Below are 24486 nucleotides of genomic sequence, written 5' to 3' on the forward strand. Positions count from 1 at the left end.
TCCACCTGCTCAAGTAGGGACACCGTTCCTCCTCTCCCCACAGAGGAGTAACCTAGCATCACACCTAACTACTATCTCCATCTTCACAGGCCTTCAGGACTCTGCTAGACACAGCTACAGCTGATCTAATGATAACAACAGCCCTGCTTCACAGAAGTGGTTGGACCAAATGATCTGGAGAGTGACCTTCCGCCCACATCTCTGATTTCAATATATTGATGTGCTCTGTTCAATTGAATGATTTTCTTTGTCAAAGAACTATCCCACTAACAGCAAATCAAAAGATCACTTCAGCCATCCTGCCTTATTCCATTTGTCTTCATGCACACATCGCATCTCTACATCCACTTCCAGACCATTAGACAACTCCCTACAAACTTCAGGTGCTGCCTTTGTAGACCATATACAGCTATGCATTTTTAATGCTGTGATAGTTTCGTTAAGTAACAACTCTAGATGAGCCTCATCTTCCTTTCATTAAATATTTGTGGCTTTTGGGGAATATTTTGTACACCCATCTTTTTTTTTCCCCATTCAGCTACAAGCCCTTGCTCCTATTTGCATAACAAGGGACTGTTTTAGTGAACAAAGATAGCAGCTAGGTGAAGAACAACAGGAACAAATTAAAGCAGATAAAGCCATATAGAATTAAACAAAGCAACATACACAGCCACAATATTTCAGTGTATTATTCCTTACAAAAATATTCTTCACATTACACCCTGTATTAAATGAACAAGAGTTAAGCCATTATGTTCCATTCACCAACAGACTCACCATCAGCTTAGATGCTGGGAACAGTTTTGCTGTGTTTATTAAGCACCTGCAAAAGAGCTTGTATTTGGAAGTACTAGAAATAAATTTTGATTTGTCATCGAAAGCTATCACAGAATCACAGAATCGTCTAGGTTGGAAGAGACCTCCAAGATCATCTAGTCCAACCTCTGCCCTAACACTAACAAGTCCTACACTAAACCATATCACTAAGGGCTGCATCTAAACGTCTTTTAAAGACCTCCAGGGATGGTGACTCAACCACCTCCCTAGGCAGCCCACTCCAATGCCTAACAACCCTTTCAGTAAAGAAGTTCTTCCTAACATCCAACCTAAACCTCCCCTGGCGCAACTTTAGCCCATTCCCCCTCGTCCTGTCACCAGGCACGTGGGAGAATAGACCAACCCCCACCTCTCTACAGCCTCCTTTAAGGTACCTATAGAGAGCGATGAGGTCTCCCCTGAGCCTCCTCTTCTCGAGGCTAAACAACCCCAGCTCCCTCAGCCGCTCCTCGTAAGACTTGTTCTCCAGACCCCTCACCAGCTTCGTTGCCCTTCTCTGGACTCTCTCGAGCACCTCCATGTCCTTCTTGTAGCGAGGGGCCCAAAACTGAACACAGTACTTGAGGTGCGGCCTCACCAGAGCCGAGTACAGGGGGACAATCACCTCCTTAGACCTGCTGGCCACACTGCTTCTTATGCAAGCCAGGATGCTGTTGGCCTTCTTGGCCACCTGAGCACACTGCTGGCTCATGTTCAGCTGCCTATCAACCAATACTCCCAGGTCCTTCTCTGCCAGGCAGCTTTCCAGCCACTCATCTCCCAGCCTGTAGCGCTGCTTGGGGTTGTTACGCCCCAGATGCAGGACCCGGCACTTGGCCTTGTTGAACTTCATGCAGTTGACCTCAGCCCATCGGTCCAGCCTATCCAGATCCTCCTGCAGAGCCTTCCTTCCCTTGAGCAGATCGACACACGCACCTAACTTGGTGTCATCTGCAAACTTACTGAGGGTGCACTCGATCCCCTCATCCAGGTCATCGATAAAAATATTAAAGAGGACCGGCCCCAGCGCTGAGCCCTGGGGGATGCCACTAGTAACCAGCCTCCAACTGGATTTGGCTCCATTCACCACAACTCTTTGGGCCTGGCCATCCAGCCAGTTTTTAACCCAACAAAGCGTATGCCAGTCCAAGCCACGAGCAGCCAGTTTCTTGAGGAGAATGTTGTAGGAAACGGTGTCAAAAGCCTTACTGAAGTCAAGGTAGATCACATCCACAGCCTTCCCCTCATCCACCAAGCGCGTCACTTGGTCATAGAAGGAGATCAGGTTTGTCAAGCAGACCTGCCTTTCATAAACCCATGCTGACTGGGCCTGATCGCCTGGTTGCCCTGCAAGTGCCACGTGATGACACTCAAGATAATCTGCTCCATGAGCTTCCCTGGCACTGAGGTCAAACTAACAGGCCTATAGTTCCCCGGGTCTACCCTCCGGCCCCTCTTGTAGATGGGCGTCACGTTTGCTAGCCGCCAGTCGACTGGAACCTCCCCTGATAGCCAGGACTGCCGATAAATGATGGAAAGCGGCTTGGCCAGCTCCTCCGCCAGTTCTCTCAGTACCCTCGGGTGGATCCCATCCGGCCCCATCGACTTGCGTACATCCAAGTGTCGTAGCAGGTCGCCAACCATTTCCTCATGGATAGCGAGGGCCACATCCTGCTCCCCATCCCCTTCCACCAGCTCAGGGTACCAGGTATCCAGAGAACAACCGGTCTTGCCGCTAAAGACTGAGGCAAAGAAAGCATTGAGCACCTCAGCCTTTTCCTCATCTTTTGTAACTAAGTTTCCCCCCGCAACCAGTAAAGGATGGAGATTCTCCTTAGTCCTCCTTTTTGCGTTCATGTATTTGTAAAAACGTTTTTTGTTATCTTTAACGGCAGTAGCCAGATTGAGCTCCAGATGAGCTTTGGCCTTTCTAATTTTGTCCCTGCACAGCCTCGCAACATCCTTAAAGTCCTCTTGAGTAGCCCGCCCTCTTTTCCAAAGATTATAAACCCTCCTTTTTCTCCTAAGCTCGAGCCCCAGCTCTCTGCTCAGTCAGGCCGGTCTAGTTCCGCGTCGGCTCATCTTTGGGCACGTGGGGACAGACCGCTCCTGAGCCATTAAGATTTCCTTCTTGAGGAGTGCCCAGCCTTCCTGGACTCCTTTGCCCTTCAGAACCTCCTCCCAAGGGACTCTGCCAACCAGTGTCCTGAACAGCTCAAAGTCAGCCCTCCAGAAGTCTAAGACAGCGGTTTTACTGGTCCCCTTCCTGACTTCGCCAAGAATAGAGAACTGAACCATTTCGTGGTCACTCTGCCCAAGACAGCTCTTGACCACCACATCTCCCACCAGTCCATCACTGTTTGTGAACAGAAGGTCTAGCGGGACACCTCTCCTGGTAGGCTCTCTAACCAGCTGCGTCAGGAAGCTATCTTCCACGCTCTCCAGAAACCTCCCAGACTGCTTTCTCTGGGCTGTGTTGTGCTTCCAGGATGTCTGGGAAGTTGAAGTCCCCCACGAGAACAAGCGCTGACGATTTCGCGGCTTCTGCCAGCTGCCTGTAGAACTCCTCATCAGTCTCCTCATCCTGGTTCGGTGGTCTATAACAGACCCCCACCAGAATGCTTGCCTTGCTGGCCTTCCCTCTGATCCTAACCCACAGGGACTCAACCTTATCATTCCCAGCCTCGAGTTCCTCAACATCTAAACACTCTCTAATATAGAGAGCCACACCACCACCCCTTCTGTGCTGCCTGTCCCTTCTGAAGAGCCTATAGCCAGACATTGCAGCACTCCAGTCATGAGAGTGGTCCCACCATGTTTCCGTGATGGCAACCAAGTCATAGCCTTCCCGCTGCACGATGGCTTCCAGCTCCTCCTGTTTGTTGCCCATATATACAACCAGTTGCCCTATACAACCAGTTACTTTTCCCTTATTCATAGGCTGAGTCTGTTCTTGACAAAGTCACTTCCCTTCCATCTAAGCCCTGCCATGGTTTCACCCGGCAGTTTCTTGGTTCCCGCAGAGTGCAGCCATTGCTGGAGCTCTGAGCATTTAGGCACTTGTACTAATCCTGTGGAAGGTTATCACTCGTGTCTTGGGCCTGGTATGGATTTGTGTTCAAGGGGGCCAAGACAGCAGTAAGGTAAACATTCCTTGAGGAGGCCTCTGTTCATGGAAAACAAAATTTGACAAAGGTTTTGTAGCATTTTTATTTAATAATCAAACTTTTTTTTCTGTATAGAAACAAAGATGGTAGGAGAACACATCTCTGGTATGTAGTTCTGTCACTCAGGAGAAGAGTACATCTAAAGCTATTTACTAGTTCACTAATAAAGGAGAACATCAACCAGAAATCTTTGCAATATTTCTATACACTTAGTAAAGTATCTGCATGAACGGACTCAATACAGTAGTTTTATACAGAATGAACCTGGCAAAGAGGCAGGAAGAATAAGAAATAATTGAACATGCTGATCTCATAGCCATTTAAAAAATGTTAGAAAGATACAAGGAAATTCACTGGGTTCTTTTTGGTACACAGCAGCTTCTGCCTTTGATAGTCCAAAACCATCAGACGCATAACTGGCTAGCTTTTAAGAACAGCATTGGGAAAACGGGATCTAGCTGCTGGTGGTAATATGAGAACTGTTTGCTACAGCCATGTACTAGAAAAGAGACAGTAATGAGATGCATCATTTCCTCAGTGGAGGTGGAACAGGACTGATGGAGGAAGTTGCCTAAGAGCCCATGGAAGAAGATGGGTCACAGCTCTGGTAAAGAAAAGAGCATTCTTTCTTATTCAGTCAATGAAAGTTATTACATTTAATATAGGCCCTTAATCTTCCCTTGTGCCCTGGAGACTTAAATGAGCCTGTTCTGATGTTTTTGACAGCAACTACTTAATCTTGAGAGGGAGTATGAGGGAGTATATTCTATCTCACTGCACTGCAATTTGTTTTCACTGGCAACTGGTTGAATTTTCCTTTATAGCATGCAGGTTACAAACATTTCATTTATTTTGACAATGCAATCACATCACAAAGGGACAGTGATTGATACAGTTCTGTTTAAAACATTACATTTTTAAAATTGCAGTTCAGATGTCCATTGAGGTACCGAGCCTACAGTGATTTAAGGTTTTATTGTGTTCTCATTTCAGTTGCTCTTGGAGTTTTTTTTCCGCTGTCCAACTAGGAACTGGTAGCAGAGGCCAACTACTGTACGTCCTCCATTTGGTATTCTCTGAAGACCTCAGTATCCAAACCGCTGCCTGATTTTTTTTTCCTGTTCAACAGCAGCAACATAGAGACAGCGTCAAAGGAATCTGAAAGAGGCACTAAAACTGTCACTTTAGCAAGTTCATTAAAGAATACACCTCATTAAAGAATACACCAACTGGAAGAAGTTGCTGTATACTAACGGAATCAAGGTAGTATATTTAATCAAACAGTAAAATTCTACTTAAAGTAAAAAAATCTGAAAGGTAAGCAAAGAAATACAAAAATGAAAATTAACTCTACGATGCTAATGAAATTAATGAAAGTAGAACCCATTCCCTTCAGCTGCTGAATTTAAGTGCTGTGTTAAAAATGCATTTTTAATTGAACTAAGTATTTAAAAGCAAAAATGAAATCTGGAAGCAGTTTGTCAAAGTTAAAATTCATTTTGTATAGCAGAAAGCATGGAGTGGAGTAGAGGCAGAAGAACATGGTCTTTCTGGGTGACAGAAGTAACATGTTAAGATGTTTCCATAGATCCTAGACTTTGCATTTGTACTGGCAATAACCTATTCTGGGTAATTACTGTGAGCAACTGGATTTATTTTAAACTTTGTTCTATCACAGCTTTTTTTTGTACTGAAGAAAATAGTTTTATGTAAAGAAGAAATTTAAATATAAGTTCAAATTTTTAAATGCTTTTGTAGTAATTGGTGCACACTTAGTGACCTTTCCCCGGGGAACATAAGAAGTTTCCATCTTCTTTATGTAGAGAAAATTGGAGGTGGACAAGCATTATAAAAAAGGAGGTATTTGTTAAAAAGCAAAACCTCTTTCATTATGCTGTAAAGCAGGCAGGACATGTCAGAAACCCTCCTGCAGCTGGTAACAAGACTGCTGGATAGGAGCACACAAACAGTAGGCTCCCTGTCTCCATTCCAGGTGGTCTTTCATTTCGTTAGCTGGCACATTTTCAAATGCTTGTGTCTTTAAGCAAAGTCTTCCTGGGGCTTTGCAGGTCAATAGGGACATTCTCAGCTTCTGATTTTTTCAGAAAGTCGAGCCCAAGTCTCTCAGCCTAAGTCAGAAGGCTCAGGCAGTGACTTGATTGCAAAACAATCTTGAGTGCATGAATCTAATTGGCACCATCCCTGTTCTACCAGTGATCCCCTGCTAACCACCATTGCTAAGTCCTAGATGCTTTCCTTGGCAGTCAAGGGCCCCCCACACCCACACAGAAGTGGAATGTAAGAAACCTTTTATCTTGAGGCTTTAGTGCTCAGCCCCATCACGCAGGTTTATAAAGATGCAAAAGGAACCAAGACTGTAAATATATGGTTGTACTGAAGTGCCAACATTTTCTTTCCCAACACATGCAAAGCTTTTTTCAAATATAGTCCTGATTAACAATGAACTGCAAAGAAAAAAACAAAACACGTTAACACCAGCCATCTGCTTCTTTTGATCAGCAAAGGGCTTAATTCTTTTAAGATACAAGTAAAGCAAAAATAAGTACCCCTACCTCTTCCCCTTCCCAGCACTGACCTCCCACCTTCCAAATTACATCACCTCTTTCAAAAATCTCACTTGATTTTCAAGGCAGCCATGCAACGGAGATTAGTTGCAGCTAATTTATCTTCTATTTCCTTCCATCTCCTAGAACATTTGAACATTGAACATTAGTTTCACGTTAACTTACTAAAATCTAGTAATGATTTTAATTGGCCTAGACAGAGCTTTCAGAATGATCAGCACAGGTCACGGCACTGCCATAAAGCAATAGAAATATGCATTAATGCATTAAAATCAAGGCAGAATCAGTGCTGTTGGAGACTGAATGCATTCAGGTTGAACAAAAGGCTACCAGTAATCTTCTGTATAGTTCTTTGCACTGCTCTCTCCTGGGAAGCAATGATGAAATTTGGGAAGTGCTTAGGCCCCAGTTTCAAAAACAATATCCAGAGTTTCTCAACACATCCCATACATCAGCATAATGAACTGGAACTGTGCACTGGCTGGTCAATTTACAACAATAAGCAGAAACAAAAATCCAAGTTCAAAACCTCAAAGTTACTTCCTTAAGTACGCATGACAAATATTTTATTTTTGCATTCTGTTGTCTTAAAAGATGTCAACTGCTTACATTTTAAAGAACTGTAGAGTTTCAGGAGAACCCATTAGAGGAACTTCACTAGCTAATAAGCTTAGAAGAGAAGAACAGAAGAGTTATGAAAATTGCCATACTTACCTAGTCACCAGAAGCATTGCAAAGCAAAAGGATAAAAACTCCTTAAGTTAATTCTCTGCTCTAGTCTATTGTAGATCTAACATTGAGATCTTCCTGTCACTTTTCTTTTTCTATAACTTGTAGAGAAGTGAAGGCATTCACTAGCACAGGAAAGCACTCTACTAGATTAGTTACCTTTATTGTTGATAATGAAAATTAATCCAAACACATGTCCTATTTGTGATCTAGGGAAGTCTCATAATATTTCTAAGTTAGTTTGCCTTTTTTTTTTTTTAAATGTGGATAACTTCACTTGTAGGTAGGCTTCTGACAGATGCATAAATATTACTACTTTTATCCCCCCAAATATGCCAGTGTTTTTAATGATCTAAGATAGTAATAAAGCAAAGACAGGAAAATGTGACTTCATTATTAGTGCTTATGCATACTTCATCATTGCACTCGCTCACATTTCCTGTAAATGCTAACCAAATTACATTCAAGGCTCTCTGGCACGGTGGTAGAAGGTACGAGTCCAAATCCTATTATTTTTTCATGAAAATTAAAATGAACTTCCCACGACAATGGGAAGTTTCTCTTATAAGAGGAGAGGCAAATAAACTAATGACTGAAGGTATAAATGGAACTGTTGCAACTTGGGACTGGCCATGGGTCTTGGACTCAACTGCTTTTACTCACCTCTGTAGCCTAAGTGCACTGTCAAGACATGTAACAAGCTCAACGCTCACGATTGTGTACATTCTGTTAACTTTTTTCTCCTTTCGCTCTATATCTTGTGCACATTTTGACAAAGCTGCACTTTTTTCAGTAGAATTTCTACTGACAAGGGGATGTCCTTGTGGTTAAAATATTAGAACAGACAGTGGGAGTTACCTCCCATCCTCTCTCTTCTGAGCAGTGACAGGGTGTACCCATCTTCCAGCAAGCAAGCTAACACCTTCACAGAGACTGAGCACCTAACATTTCTTAATGAGTAAGGCTCCAACATTGAACCCAATGTTTTATTCACTGAAGGATCTCAGTGAGATCATGTGAGATGACCCTGCACATGCATTTTTGTTATTCACCATTCTCCCTCTTTCCCCCCATACTATCATCTGCTTAGCTTTCATGACTCTCAGCTGTTGACTTTCTGTAGAGGGAACTGGGATAGGCTGTTTTTAATAAACAGATTTCATTTGAAACACTTTTTGTACAGCATGCAAAGCCTTGAATGTCTTCCAGGAGTCTGAAGTGTTGACTTCTGTACTCAGAATAAACACAGCTGTGCTTGACTAACGAAAGTGGAGATGCAGTTATACGTTACCCATTCACAACAAAGGAGTCAAAAATACTTCCACCCTGCCTACTACATCAATAAAGGTAACACCATCATAGCCACAACCATTATATACAGCCACCTAAGCTCCTAATGTGAATAGGGATTGGTCCTTTAACTTAGTGTTGTATCCTAGTTTTTGTGTGAGGGTTTTTTTTTTTTTTTAAATTAGTAGTTCCTTAGACTTGCAGCCAAGACTTCAAATAGTTCCCATTACACAGATGACTAACGATCAAGGAGCTCCATGCAGACTCTGCCACTGAAACATGCAACCCCTCTGGTAGGGCATTACCCTATGCTAAGTAGAAGCAGTGTGTGCCACTTTGCATCAGCAGCAGACAGCCTGGGAAAAATACTGTTTGCCTGCCATCATAATTCTTTAATTAAAAAGTGTTCAAACTCAAGCCTCTGGGGATGTTAAGTTTAGCTAAAAATCTAAATGTTAAATTATACTCAATTGGAATGCATGGTAGCATCTCAAAGCAAGATGCTGTGACTAAGGATATGCTAATGCCAGAAAGTAAAATAAAAGCAAAGCACAGTTGTACCCAAGTCAGGCGGTTTAAAGCTGACTCAGGTATTATAGAAAGCAAGTCATGCCTGCTCAGAGGGAGGACTTATCCATCTTCACCTAATTCTCATTTTTGTGCCTACACAATATCGATGCCCAAGGCAATATTCAGATAAGTCTGTCCAGTCCTAATATCACTGCCATATCTAGGCTCACTGTGAAAAGTTTAATCAGATCGTTCAGGTCATAGATCAATAGATCAGCTGAGTACAGAGGGAGCTGCTGCAACCCATGAAGTCAACTTGAAATCTTATAACCATTTCTTATCAAGTCATCAGCCAGAGGAAAAAAAAAGGCTGGCCAGGAAAGAGATGCATTCTAGGTATGGGCACTGTCTCCTTTTGTTTACACCCACTTCTGCTGCAAATAGTCAGGCAGACAATATTTGTCTTTTGCTATATACGGTAGTCTAGTTTTCCAATTGCTTGTGTTTTGCTTATAAGCATGAAAGCAAAATGTGATCTTCAGCTTCAGATATTTTCCAGCCTCATCTGGTACAAAAACTTAACTTCTTTATCAAGTATATGGGATGTTCTCTCCTTTTTATTAATCCAGAGATGTTTTGAGATTTTATGCTGTAATACAATAAAATATGGCATTGACTGAACACCACTAATCACCACCTGCTCCATCATCACTGAAATCCAGAAGAGTTCACACCATCCTTAAGGCAACGTGGCTGATTTGGTTTTGACTGGGAAGCAATTTCCTTCCAGGGAAGCCCCTGTAAAAATCAATAAGTGAGTGTAGCCTCAAAAGATCATTCATTTATTCTGCTTCCTGGAAATTAACTGCTAAGTGTTGAACTTCATGCAGAGAACCATGAGGGGACATATCTTACAAGTCAGACTTCTGATCTGCTTGTGAAATACTCAAGCACAGCTGTTAAGCAGGCATTGACAATTCATTTTCCCCATAATTTTGCCTTAATTGTAGTCAGAAAGCAACTGTTAGTTTGAAAAGGACTGCCTGTTTTGAAACACTGCTATTCTTGCTGCATGTGGCAGGAGTTAAAGCTCCACACAGGTTCCCTGTTTAAAGCCTGTCACTGCCTTAAAGATTGAGCTCTGCTCTGATTCAGCTCTACCACAGCCACATTTCACCTTCACATCTATACAACATCTAAATTTTCCCTGTAAAGTCTTCAAAAATAATCAAGCTCAGCAACTGCTGAGCAGATTACATTGGTATTTTGCTTTCACTTGAAAAGCAGAACAGGAGGGAACACCATCAGCAGGATTTAAATGGACAGAGCAGAACACTCATCTGGAAGGGAGCAGGCAAGTTTTTCTAGCTTTCAGAAATTCCTAGCAAGTTGGTAACTTTGAGTAAGATTCCTGGTAGGTTCCATGGAAAATCTTTTATTATTGCAAAATAAAAATATTCTAGTTATACACCACCATGCTCCACCTCAGCCCTCTGTACAACGTCACCTCACAACTCTTAGAGTCCTGCCATTGGCAATGCAAGGCCAGTGTGAGATAGAATATCTGCCAGTCACAATTTCAGACTCTTCTAGGAGGCAGCACTTGCTGTGTATTTTGATTGTCTTTGGGCCAAATCACAACTCCTGCTTACTGCATATGTCAGTCTGGCATCTGTAAGTCAGCCCTAGGTCTAGAAGAACCACCTGAATACATTTACTATTTGATGTGGTTGCCTCTTTGGAATAAAAGCAAAGCCATGAGATTGCTTGAAACCCAATTGCCTTCCAAAGCCAACTGGCTTTGCTGACTGTGGCAGAAGACTGCCCTGAAGGGGTCTGCAGAAGGACCTAATTGAGACTATGCTACTAAAACAAGCCAGGTTGGCTACAGCAGTGGTGGGAAGACATTGCCATTAGCATCTCCACCTCTGCTGTACTTCCAAAACATTTTATTGCATAACTCAGGAAAAAAACGTGATGCAACACCACCATTTAAATTAGTCCCCTCAAACATTTCCGTATTAGTTGGTAATAAAACTCACATCACAGAAGCATACTAATAGAAGGATGGGAAGAACTAGGTCACCTGCTTTTCTGTATAAACCACCACTTCCCACTAGGTTACTGATCGCAATCACAGAATGAGAACAAATACATTCACATTTACCAACAGCACAGGTCTCCCTTCCCCATATCTTAGTATGTCATGTACTTTTAGAATATAGATTAGGCTCACAAACTTGAAGCTACCTGGATGCCCTCCCACTTCAAGGCTTCCAGAACTGCCTACATTGCTGGATTGAACTGGAACTACTAGTTTTAAGAAGTCGTTCTATAGGATGCAAGTTGATTGAAATACTGACGTCAATTAGAAACGCTGATTATTCTCTCCACTGATAATAACTTAAACAATAATCCCCTTTGGGGGGATGCAGCTCAGGAGCTTCTGCATGCAAGATCCTCCTAATGAAAGTAGTACAGAAAAAAGCCCCAAATTAGGTCAAAAAAATCATACTGAGGTACATGCAAGACTGAAGGTTTGCGCCTTTACGCTTTATAGGCAATTACAATTTAGTGGGTGCCTAAATTTTCAGGTCCACGGTTGAGTTTTCTGGAGGAAAAGATAAAATTAATTACTATTACTCTAGTGCCAGGGCCACCATTCCTGATGTAAGCATGGTGAAGATGAAGTAAGCAGGCTGTAACCAATGCCGTGTTGTACACAATTTTGCCTTCAAAGGAAGAACTCAAGGGCTATAGCATCTTGAGATATCTTTGAGCAGTTTGTCCTGCAGGACATTCCAGTATTCTGAGGATCAATATCTTGTAAGTTATTCACTCAGGAGATTTGGGGTAACAGTAGATCTATAACCTTCATAGCCTTTCTTATCAATCTTTCCTTCAAATATCCTGTTGGCAGAACTCTCCCCATGCATGGCTGGGATCAGTAGATGGAAAGAATGTGTACCTGCACACCTGATCTCAAGACAGGACCTTCCATGGTCCATGGGTGGGCCTCACAAGTGCCTGTCTCTAACAAATCAGCACTAGATAAGCAATTCTACACTGGAAAAGTTTCGGTAGCTAAGTCAGAATGCCAAACAATGCAAATCCTGTGCCAGTCCATCAGTCCAGCAATCATACCTTTTGTCCTCCTGCAATTTCTAACTTTGGCTGAGAGTGTTTCCTTTGGGAATCCAGAAAAAGCAAGCAAATCCCAGCAGGTCCAGCTGCAGTGATGCACTTCCTCGAGGTTAGAAAAGTAAAGAGAAGTAAACCTGCTTCCTTAAAACTGGCAAAGATCCAGATAAACTCATCTAGATTTCATTAGTTAGTTGGTAGAGGCATTGCAGTGAAAATAAAAACTCCACTCAATGGCTTGATTTGTCATAACAAGGTTCAGACTTGTGGAGGATATCTGTAGTCATTGAGGAGCCAAAGCTTAACAGCAAGAACAGCTGTTAGGCTGAGAGTTATAAATTACAGCAATTTGCTAAGAACCACAGCAAGTTTAAACCCATTTCTTTTCAGAATTCTCAGAGGACAAACCATTTATTGTTTGAAGCCTACAATTTAATCCTTATTTCTACTCCACTACTTCCCAAACTGGGTTTTACGTAGAGTGGCATGAAAATTCTACCAACTTGGGCCACAGTAAGTAAGGTACTTTATTCCACAAGTAATCTTACAAAGTATTAGTGATCCTCAATAAATGTCAGCAAAATCAAGCTGGTATTTAGTGTCAGACCATGGCTTCATCCTACCTTTCTGCTTCATTTTAAAAGCTAAACTGGACAACAAGGAAATAGCCTCTTGCATATGGATTACTTCAAAGTATTTTGTCATTGGTTATGCAGAGAATGAAACAAAGCAGGAAGACATTTAAGAGATAGTTTCATGAAGGAGATATTCTGACCTGGATTTCAGGAGAACCACCTTTAAAACCCTTTTTGCAATACAGATGCTTGTTTTCTGGACCATTATAGATAGACTCAAGACACAATAGGAGTAAAATCTGTTAACCCTGAAAACCAAGGATTGACAGACTACACTAGGTGGCACTGCTACACATGGCTTCAGTTTCTTTACCGTGGGGTTCAAATTAATCTTTGTTTCGGAACAAATATCTGTATTAAGTTTATGACTGGAGCATTTTGAAGGAGCTTTGGCAAGCAGCAAGAAGCTCTTCCCTCTTCTGTAATTACAGACAATTTCTGCCATGAAGTTATTACCAACAAACCAGCCAGTAGGAGTCTTGATAATAACACCTTCAGGAATTGCATAGCTGCTGTTTAAGCCAGTCCTTCAGTTGATACACACACACAACCAAAAATTGTCTTTACAGCACACATGGGAGCCAGTCACTGGCTTCAGCAAGAAAGAAAGCTTGACCTGACAGGCCTGGACACTACCAGAAACTACAGATGGCAGAAGGCTGACAGTACTTTGGAAGCTGTCTGGGTTAAGGAGACTGACAATGAAACAAGGCACTTTTAGATGTCACAGTCTAAATAACAGGTTAGAAGTCATCTTCTAGCATTATTTACAAGTTATTACTGCATTATGTGTTGTGCAGTTTATAACTAATCAACTATTACCCATTTCTGTCTTTTGCCTATTGCTACCACTTAACCAATAAATAGGACAAAACACCCAGCAAAATGGATAGCTGCAGGCATGTGAGTGTTGTTTATATTCATTCAGAGCCCTGTGCATTACACAGTGGGATGCTTAAGGTTAGATGTTTGTAATTTCACATGTCTATTAACTCTGATTCCTTGATAGCAGTAACTGGAATCAGCTGAATGTTTCTTGGCACTACAGTCTCATGAGCAGGTGTGGGCCACATGGCCACCCATTGAACTGCACAAACTCAACCTTCACTTTTCTTCTTTATAGCACTTGCATAGAAACAGGAATTCCAACCATCATTTGTTCTTAGGAAATCAGAAGGCGGGGAAGAGTCTGGCAGCACTGCCTGCAGCTGTCTGCCCAGCAGAGTAACTTATGGGCCCAGAACACTGACCTTTATTATTTCATCTTTTCCAGTTCTTCTCGTCTAAAAAGGAAGGCAGTGAGTGACACTAAAATTATCACAGCAGAAACTGGTGAGACTATCTTTTCAAGCAAAAAGCCCTAACACTACAGGTTGTTTAAATTATTGCTGTGTCATAACTTTCCACCAGAGTAAGTCTTGTAAGTCTTCAATAGTGAAAAGCAATTTCAGCCTAAGGTACAGTAGGTGGAACACACCAATTTTTGGAGAAAAATATGGGCTTACCCTGAAGAACGAAGTTTCTGAATATGGAATTGGCTATGGCCAAACTCAAATTTCATTCTAAGCTTCAGGATTTTTAAATCTATTTTCATAGAAAGCATTGAAACAGAAGAATAAGTAAGTCTGGCATCCTCTCATACAGCTACGGAACGCCCTATGGTTGGGATTAATTCTGTTTATGTGCATATAGATAAGTTAGGCTTGTATCTTGCTGAGCATCTCAAAATACAGGCACATTTAGTTATGAATAACCCCACAAAAAAAATTTCTGACTTAGAAAAAGAGTAATATTTTGTGGGATTCTCACTCATTTGTGATAAATATAAACATTTCCTTTGAATTTTCTCTCAAGTCTTCTCTAAATAAAAACATTTTACAGTGCAGTAGAACAACCCTGCTACCCACTTAGAGTTTTAATATTAATGATAAAATAGGGTGCTTTAACTTACATCATATAAGTATATTTATACAATAGATTTATAATATTTATATGGTTTATATATTAACTTAAATGTATTTAACTTCTAGTTAACTTTAAGTATAATCAAAGTGTCAGTGTCAACATGTGATACGTTTTTCCTTCACACTAATATCTTCGCCATCTTCTCCCTAGATAAAAAACACTTGATCTGTGGATTTTAGTGAAACATTACATAAAATGTGTTCTTTTTCTCCCAGTTTTGAATAAAGTGATGTAGAACAAGAACTAAGACTTTGGCAACCAATTGTCTTTACTGAAGTAAAGAAGAGCCCTAAGAGACAGAACGTACACTTGTCTCTTCCTCAAATGAGCGTAAGCAGACCACTACACAAAACACTGATTTGTAGGCCTGTTGTTAGCTTGAAACAGAGTTTGATTAAAGTTTGATCATCAGAGAAGGAAGCAACAAACTGAAAGCAGACAATCCAGTTCAATTCAGCTTTTAATAGACCTTTAACTTTGGTTTCATTTCAAGTGTGTGACTTGTACGTATCCAAGAAAAGGAAAAAAAAATCAGTATCTTATGGAAAACTGCAAAATGGAAATGTTGAAATCTATAAAACAGCTCATTGGCAGGTCCTCTTGACAGAGAGTTTAAAGCTATTAAAACAGATTGCATCTTTCTTGGAAGGCAGAAAGCATCGTGCAGACCTAACTTATTGAGCATATTCTACCACATGACTTCAATTAAGAAGAAAACCAGCAATAGCTATTACTTTTATGAACTTGAAAGCTAGCATTGTAAGAAGTTTGCATATTCAGCACTCTGATCCTCTGCTGAAGTACAAAAGTATAGAATTAAGTTCTGATGACATATTTTATTCCATAACTCCAGGTGATTTGTATACCAACCTGTTCTCTATGCAGATAAAACAGATGTTGCAAAGTTTTTTTTAAATGAAGGACTGGAGAAGAAAATCATGTATATGCTGATCCACCCTAGAATGTTAAGCAGCCTCAGAGACTGGATGCATAGAGGTAAGGATAAAATGTGAATTCGACTGCACAATTCCAAACAAAAGCTCTGTCCTCAGCCTGTCTCTATTCAACAACCAAACGACTTGGCAAATACCAGGCGCATGCTATGAATGGCAGCACAGGAATTTGAACCAGGGGAGTTGCCTAAGCAGCACACAGTCAGTCTCAGTTCTGTCCTGAAGAATATTCAACAGATAAGAAATGAAACAACTTCAGTAGGAAAGAATAAAAACTTACTGCAAGTCAGGAGGCAAGGCTGCCAACAGAACTATGGGAGGAGACCTGAGGATACCCAAATTCACTGGACAGCAGGACATGTAACAGCAGGATTCTTCTCAGTTGAATGAGATCTTTCTCATTAAAGAGGTCAAGTAAACAGTTTGTTCTCACAAAATGATTTGAATTTTCACAACTCAGTATTTTCCCTCCTGTACTTTATGTAAAGCAGTCATTTTAGATAAAGTCATTAGCAAAAGCAAAGGTTAAAAAAAAAATAGGTAAAGCAAAATTCCCCAGAAGAGCCTATATTACTATTCCACCACAAGTTCAAGGTCTTAAAGGCACTACACTGCATTCAAGATTTCAAAGAAACAGGCTCCTGCAGTTTTCTGTATTGCATATATGAAGTACTCTCATAAGTGAATTTATATTTTTACCTACTGGATGAACCCATAAGAATGGCTTCCTCACATTCTTGAGAAGCCAGATGAAATGCTTTTCTTAAATGAAAACTTGCTCATGTAATCCTATCTTTCCACAACACACAAAAAAAAAGAGACTGGGGGAAGACAGGACACAAACAACCCAGAAGTTACGAAGTTACAACAGAGAGACATTAAAGTGTTTGCTGTCCTCACTGCCATTAGCACAACAAAACCTTTTCTAGAACTGGGAACCTGTTTATATCAAATCTGCATTTGTTTATGAAATAGGAGTTTGCATTCCAGTATCTGCCGGCACATGCAAATATCCCATTCAATAGTAAAGCTACTACAGCATTTTAGTTCCACGTTCAGTATAGAGAAATAGCTTTTCAGCTGACTGTACTACCAGACATAGTTCTGAAATAAGGCCCTCGAGGCAGAATATCTGTGATAGTCCCCCCCACCCCCCAAACAAACAAAGCACAAGGAAACACCAAAACATCACCACTGCTACTCTGAATATATAGAAAACAGTGAGAATAGAAGAAGTTCACAAAGCAACAGCTGTTTTTGGAAGGGTTGAGCGTGTTATTGCATCAGATTTTAAAGGAGAATACTATCTTTACAGTTAGCCATTAGGAGAAAAGCATATTCCAAAAGGGACAAGTCTTTATTTCTCCATTATGGGTTTAATTATTCAGCATTAACTGATACAAGGGCAAACTGGGCTGCTTTGACCACAGGTCTTTGAGCAGTGCCTAAGCTCAGAGTTGCCTACTACCAGTTGGTAAGCGCCGCAAAGATAAACAACTTCAGCACAAGGCAGCTCAGCTCCCATGCAGCCACACCTTACACCTGGCAGAGCTGCAGGCACTATCAAAGAAGGCAAAAAAAAAACAAAACACCACCAGAAAGCCTGTTTCTCACCTGTCAGGCTGGTTTTAGGTGCACATGAAGGAGGAGGGTGATGGGAATGGCTCTCCAATGAGTTCAATCAGTCCCCACGTTGGGAGCTTATGTTTACACAACACAAGTGATTCACCATTAATTGTTTCACTATGCTATGCCTTGATTTATGGCAGGTATTTGTGATTTCCCTGTTTGCACAAAGCTACAAGAAGTTCTAAGCGCTTGACTTGTGCCAAATATAAGGCAAAGGAAGCTGATAGCAACAGCTAGTCACACAGAAAAACAAACTTAATCTGAAAGTGGATGTTCCTATCAGTTATAGCACAGATAAAAAGAGTCCAAACACTGTAACAACCAGAGGTTTGAGTAGAAGTGAGAGTTTGCTGTAGTTCCAGGATATATGTCAGAACAAATGAGAAGATGCACATCTCCTGGCCCCCGCTCCTTCTTTCTGAACACACCCACTAGTTTGGGTTCCAATTCCACCCTCCTGAAGAATTCAGAGAGCTCTGCCAATCAGCCATAGCAATCTATAAACCGTTGTGAAAGTTCTGAAACAACAGCCAACAGGTTTATTGACAGTTGCTTACTTTAAAACTTCTGTTTTGATGCATGTAAAAGCTTTAATCCCATTTGCCAAACACTGAAAGGTTAAGGCAGATGAGAAGGCCTTGCATCACAGGGAAAAGCTTTTACCTTCCACAAGTGTGACTGTCAAAACTTGCAGAGGACAAAGAGCTCCAATACCATCTTTCTAAGTCCGAAAGACTCCAAAACCTAAAAATCTCAAAAATGAAGAGAATTTTAGGATCACAAGCTGAGCACTCTGAAGTTAAATTGTCAAAGTTAATACAGCATTAGATAATAATCTGTTTTTGCTGCACCTACTGCAATAAGGTTTAATATATAAATCAGATCATTTATTAGGATTACAAGATAAAATACCAAAGTCCTACAGCTTTGCTTTCAGTCTCCTGAGAACACTGCAGAAGTAAGGACATTACAGCAATGGCTGAAAGACTCGTCATGGCTTATATATACAAGTGGATGAAACACTGTACAGTACTGGCTGACAATATACAACAGATTCCATATGTACAATATTGAAGTGGTTGGAAAAAAGTGAATCATCTTGTACAGAATGTGATGAGCATTTGAGGGCATTTAAAATGCACACAAACATGGACTCAGAACTTCACAACAGCCCTCACTCATATATGGACTCTTATTTATTAATACTTGTATGTATTGTAATTTTGTCTAATTGGGGTGACTGGGGTCATTGTGCTCAGGTGTAATAGTTTGCAAATACACATTGCTAACATAAAGCAGCATGGTCCGGGGCTGAAGAACTTATACTGACACTGTAGAGTACCTTATGGTTTGCAAAAAAAAAAAAAAAAAAAAAAAAGAGACAGCGCTCTTGCTATGCATGTTTTGATTAAGTTAGAGCCTGAAGCAGGCAGTAAGCGCATCTTACTCCAAAGAAGAAGCTGGTTTTTAAAGTGCTGATAGCAGTCCTAGCAAGTAGAAGCACCATGTTTACAGTAAAGCCTCACTGGAGAAAACGAGTACTGTTTTGTACCTCCATGGACTCACTATCTACTGTTCTTTCATTCCTACCTCAGTGTCCCAGGTCCCTTTTCACCCCTTGTTTATTCTGAGGCTGCTGCCAGGGCCAGCTCAGTGCCTGGTTCTGCAGCAAGGCAGGGAGGTGCTTGAGTTGTCCACTGAGCCAGTTTAAGGGGTTTCATCTGAGCTGAGTTTCAGCAAACATGATAAGTGCTTCACTCCTGGGCTGTAACTCCTGGGACAAGAAGTCAGCAGCTAACCATGCAAACCTGGGAGGAGGGGAAGTTAGACAAGTTTTATAGGTTAAGCGCAAGACAAACCAAGTATGTATTCTTGCAATTAAGTGAGGATGGAAACATGTTGCTGGAAACATATAGATAAATTGAGAAAAGAATTCACAATGTTGGCAGCAGGTTATATGTAGTTAACACAGGAAGAGCAAGGATACAGGAACATTTTCTCAGTTTTAATTTACGAGACTATGAAATAGGCTCACAATGAAAGGAGAATAAAGTGCTTGATATGGTTCTCTCAGACTTCAATAACATAAAAGGCTCAAAGCTCCCAAAGACTCCAGATCTTTTTGGACTTCAGTATAGTCTTCCTAATACATTGACTAAAGTTCTGCTCTTCTCACATATGGGAAACAGACTATTTTAAAAGATAGCTAGATCACATATGTAAAGAGAATATGTGAAGAAGAAACAGCTCTAGAATCTTTCAAATTTGTGTCCTTCTGGTGCTTAAATAGAAAGCTGTTCTTACTGGGTTGAGTCAAACATGTTTAAAGTAAAGACAGGATTAAATGTAGCTGGTATTCTAAGTAGATTTAAAAAAAGTAAAAATCAGAGCTTCTTTACTGAAAGGGCAGCATTAGCTTCCTACTAAACCGCACCAACAGAGCTTGGTTAGAAGAAAGTCACGCATCTAATGAAACAGGACGTGGGTAAAGAGGGAGAGGAACAGATACCTTTTCGAGGTAACTGGAGGTACCTCTCTGTGACATCAGCCTCTCAGGCTGAACAAGTACTGCAACATTAGGTACATGTGCCCAAGAACTGCTATAAACCACTGTGATCTGGGGTCCACTGGGAGGATTGACACAAAAATCCAGTCTCCATTCGATTCATACTGTGTTTGAAGAAGACAAAGCTTGTTAGAACAGGACAGAGAAATGCACCTAGAGTAAAAAGCCTGCATGCTGAGAACCAATGCAACATTTTCTGAAGACATGGTAAAGAGCTCCCCAGGGACTTCTGCAATGACATCCTGAACTGGATGAAGTATCCTAAGACAAATAACATCAACGGATGAGAGTAATGGGGAAACTCAGATGAGAACACAGTGGATAAGTGACTCAATACAGCAGACTTCACATACTCTTTCAGGAACGATTTAGAAATCCCATATGGCTTTTGAACTGCTTGAGCAATTTAAATGCTAATGATAGAACGTTACTACATCCCACCAAACCCACAACCATTTGCACCTACAAAGCATTGTTAAGTCCTTATTTTCACAACACCTAAATTCTGTTTTGATCTGCAAACTACAACGGCTTCCACATACACTAGAGGCCTATAAGGACAAGACCTTTACCTTCCAGCACCTTCTGCAAGGCTTTAATGCAACTACAGCAGTCCTGCAAGGTTGTAAGAGAGCACTGACACAGGCTAACTTGCCCTGTTTGTGAGGTGGAAAAACAACAATAAAAAAACAGAATGACTGAGAAAATATAGAAAAAGCTTCTACCTTTCAACTAAATAGAAGCGTAAGGCGGCAAGGAATATTCCCTCCCTTCCCTCCAGGGAAAGGATCAAACAACAACCCAGGCCTGGAGAAGGCAGGATTTCAGGGACCACTATGTTACCAAAGTTACAGATGAACTGCAACTTTTCCATTTTCCTCCATTAGGGAGAATTTCCCCAAGTACAATATTTCTGGGGCATTACTTGTCACCATCTCCTAAATACCTGGCAGTTCTCAATGCCTGTTTGACTTTGGACGTGTTTAGACACTGTTCTCTACTGCCTCAAGCCACCCAACAGAGCTCTCCAGAAACTAATAGCATTTGACATGCATTTGTCCAAGGTATAGCTTTCTCCACCCTCCTATTCTTGTGTAGATGTAAGTTTATGCATGCCTGTAACTGTTCTAGAAAAAAGAAGCAGATCATAATTTTAAATACCTTAATTATGCTATAAAGTTGGTTCTTTCAAGAAGGCGTTGGCAGCAAAGCAACTTTCAGAACCCCTGTGTTTTCATATTGTACTGCATCACCAATATTGAGAGATAATAGCAAACTTCTGACTTGATTTAGGTCAATTATTTGTTAAGTAAAACATCAGCGCAACAAGTGGCTATGTTATCACAGAAGAGGACTGGCTTCACAGATAGCACAGACAATTTCTGTGCATGGCTCTTTCATTACGTGCTTAGGAAGTATCCCAGAGATTTTTTTCCCTGATCAGAGGAAATGAAAGCTTTTGTTTCTGAATCTACAAGCAAACAGTCTTTGCTTAAGCTTCAATTCTAATAGAACATTACCATCATGTGCCTACCTTTTAAGCACTCCCTGTATGAGACTAACAAAACAAAAAAGGCATTTAACTACCACAGCAGCATTCCTCTGGCCAGCTCAAGCCAGATACTTTTAAGATGCTCCCCCATACACCCTATAACAAATTTAAGTGTGCCCTGATAGATTTATACTAGTCAGCTGGGGCACCCCCTAATAGCATAGGAGCTGCACCTGTTTAGATTTCAACCAACAAGAACTCAATATCCCAGGTCCAGAGCTAAATTGAATGGCCCATGCCATATGGTAGCAGGATTACCCTTCTCTGTACCCTCATTCACCTAGTCCAGACAGTAATACAAGTTACTAGCTTACAAAAGATGTACCTTTTTTCAGGCACCACTGATAAAACATCTAGAAATTCCTACTTTTCTCTCAGAATCACTTGTAAACATTATTTAGTGAGGAAAAAAAGAATCAGGAAGATAGATATTGTACCAACCCAATAAAACTAACATATAAAAAAAAAACCACCATAGCTAGCTAGTACTCTAGATGGACAAAGGGCTGTATTTAACCCCAGTACTAATCTTTGTAACTGTAGCCTTTTAACACTTCCAGCCTTGTCCCCAAAGGTGACTTGAAAAACACTTCCTCTTTTCCAAGGGGGTGATAAAAGCTGACTTATCCAGACCTTGATGATAAGATTAAATTAAAATTCCTAAAGGGAAATTTATATTAAGATACTCCTGAGCAGCCATAGGAGACTGGCAAATGTGTGAATTTCAGGTTACATTCAGCCACAGTTTTAGACCTCAAGACTACCGAAGAGTAAGCTTATAAACTAGACAGAGAAGGCATGAGGAAATAGCAGAAAATAATCTTTGAAGAAAATGCAAGGACCTGCTATTAACATGGAGGTGGTGTACAGGTGATAGAAAATCAAGAATCAAAGGATGACCCAGTGCAGAGTAGGGAATAACTACTCAAGCAATAAAAAGATGAAGATTACATCTTAATCAGCATCTTTTGTTTCAGTTGAGTCTATGGAAAAAAAGTTCATTCACAAGTAGGAAAATAAAGTAGCAACTATCATCTCAGCACACAAGACAGAGAAAAAGGCCAGTGAGGCTGATAGCTAAAAATGTCACGGAACAAAGGGCCAGAAGGAGACGCACAAATAAGTAAAAAAGTAAAGAACCACAGGAGCAGAAAATGTCACCTCAGTTTTGTATTAAGCACAACAGAACAGAGAGACAGAGATACACTGGAGCACATATGTTAACCTTATTCCATACATGGAAGCACTGAGAGATTTGTTTTCATAACAGATTTATTGCCATAGAAAGCAACTCTCCCACCCTTCCTCCAGTCATAACAACATTTTGTGAGCAAAGCTCACAAAAACCATGAAAGGTCAAGGGAAAATGTTATTCTGCTTACTCTATTTTTTTGCCCAGCCTCTGAAGGAAACCCCTCAAGCTGACAATTGCAAGAGCTTGGGAGCTTGGTACAACTGACAAAGCTCAGCGAGAGTTTTACATCTCACCTGTGCAAATCTTCTCTAATGTGATGAGAGCTGCTAGGAAGAGACGTATGAAACAGATGCCACAGTGAAGAACTAGCCCTGCCTACCACTGATGCAGAATGACCAATGCTATTGTGGGATTGTCTTTTTAAACCCAGAAGAGAAATGAGTCATTGATCATAATAATGTTAGATCAGAATCAATGATTCTGCTTTGTAAGATTTGACTCTGGAGTGATTTATCTATTGCACAAATTGCTTTTCCTAACAAATTCAATCTCTCATTTTAGGATAGCAACAGTTTAGGAATGGTAGGTGTGTGGTGTTAGACTGCGTGCAGCCTTCTGTGTAACCCAGGAATTATTATATCCTTCCAATTTGCTGGTTAGTTTAAAGAAGTCATATTAATTTTCTGATTCTTAATTCAAACATTCCTATGTAGGCAGATGATTATAGTCTGCTCTGTTCTTAGTAGGCATGAGACACAAAATACCTGGTGAATGACCTAAGTAATTGAGAAACCAACATCTGTTTCTTCTCTTTCTTCTCCATTTACTACGAAGAGGATTATAAAGGATAGATAAAATAAGAAACAAAGACACTAACTGACGTGTATGTAGTATGTAGTGTGAGTCCTAAGAACTGAAGCAGGCAAGTCGAAATAGATTCAAATTCCCAGCCCCTCTGATCCACTGTAAAACAAATCACTTACTCATTCTGCTTCAGCTGAGAGACCAGTACCCTAGGAGCAAGCAGATACTGCAGGACGGACCTGCTAAATTCATCTTGTTTGATAAAAGTTATTAAGCAGAAACAATCAGATAGAAAACTCCATTTACACATTTGTAAAACTTTAATATTCTAAAATGTCAAAGCATAAACACAATGCAGCCTTTAAAATCATGATTAAGACTAGAAAATTAAAGCTTCCCAACTGTATACACAGAACACAATTATAGCTACCGTGGGTTTAACAGAGATTCTGTGCTAAAAGTTAAAATGCGTTTCAGTGTTTAAGGAACAACTTTCTCTTACATGGACCCTCTGGGCTCATACTGTTCATGCTTGATGTGCTTCTAGAAGTGGGTGGATTACAAGGTGGAGTTTTGCGTGTATGAAAGAGGACATACTGCCCTACCTTTTGAAGAGAATGATCAATGGTGCATATAAGTCTAGTACCCTGTGTACAGTGTGTTTAGGAGTATTTCTTGCATGACTGTCAGAATGTAAGAGCATTTTCATGTGCATAAAGCATTTATAACACTACCTATGTAAATGCTTATAGTTAAAAAAACTATTCCCAAGATGTCTTAAGTGGATCAGAAATTTTGGCAAAAAAATGGGAGACAAGTCAGACGTCAGCTCCACAATTCACAATACTACAACTATGCCAAAGTTTTCTATAGGAGACTCCTGAGAAGTGCATAATATTTTTTTCATCTAATTCTCAGTGAAGCTCCTGTTTGGTAAACAATGTAAAAG

At 40.7% G+C, this 24486-nt stretch overlaps 2 long non-coding RNA genes across 10 annotated transcripts in view; both read right to left on the minus strand.

Annotated features, from left to right (window-relative positions):
- LOC308178402 overlaps nt 1-24486 on the minus strand; it is an 88241-nt gene that overhangs the window by 48334 nt on the left and 15421 nt on the right. The gene's annotated exons all lie outside the window — the stretch shown is intronic.
- On the minus strand, nt 4002-22957 carry LOC308178403. The gene is made up of 3 exons (XR_013939735.1): nt 21521-22957; nt 6622-6690; nt 4002-5101 (listed from the first exon to the last, which is right to left on the minus strand). It is a non-coding gene; the product is annotated as an uncharacterized lncRNA (long non-coding RNA).

This window comes from Anser brachyrhynchus (assembly GCF_964034855.1).
Source record: "Anser brachyrhynchus genome assembly, chromosome: 15".
Taxonomy (NCBI): domain Eukaryota; kingdom Metazoa; phylum Chordata; class Aves; order Anseriformes; family Anatidae; genus Anser; species Anser brachyrhynchus.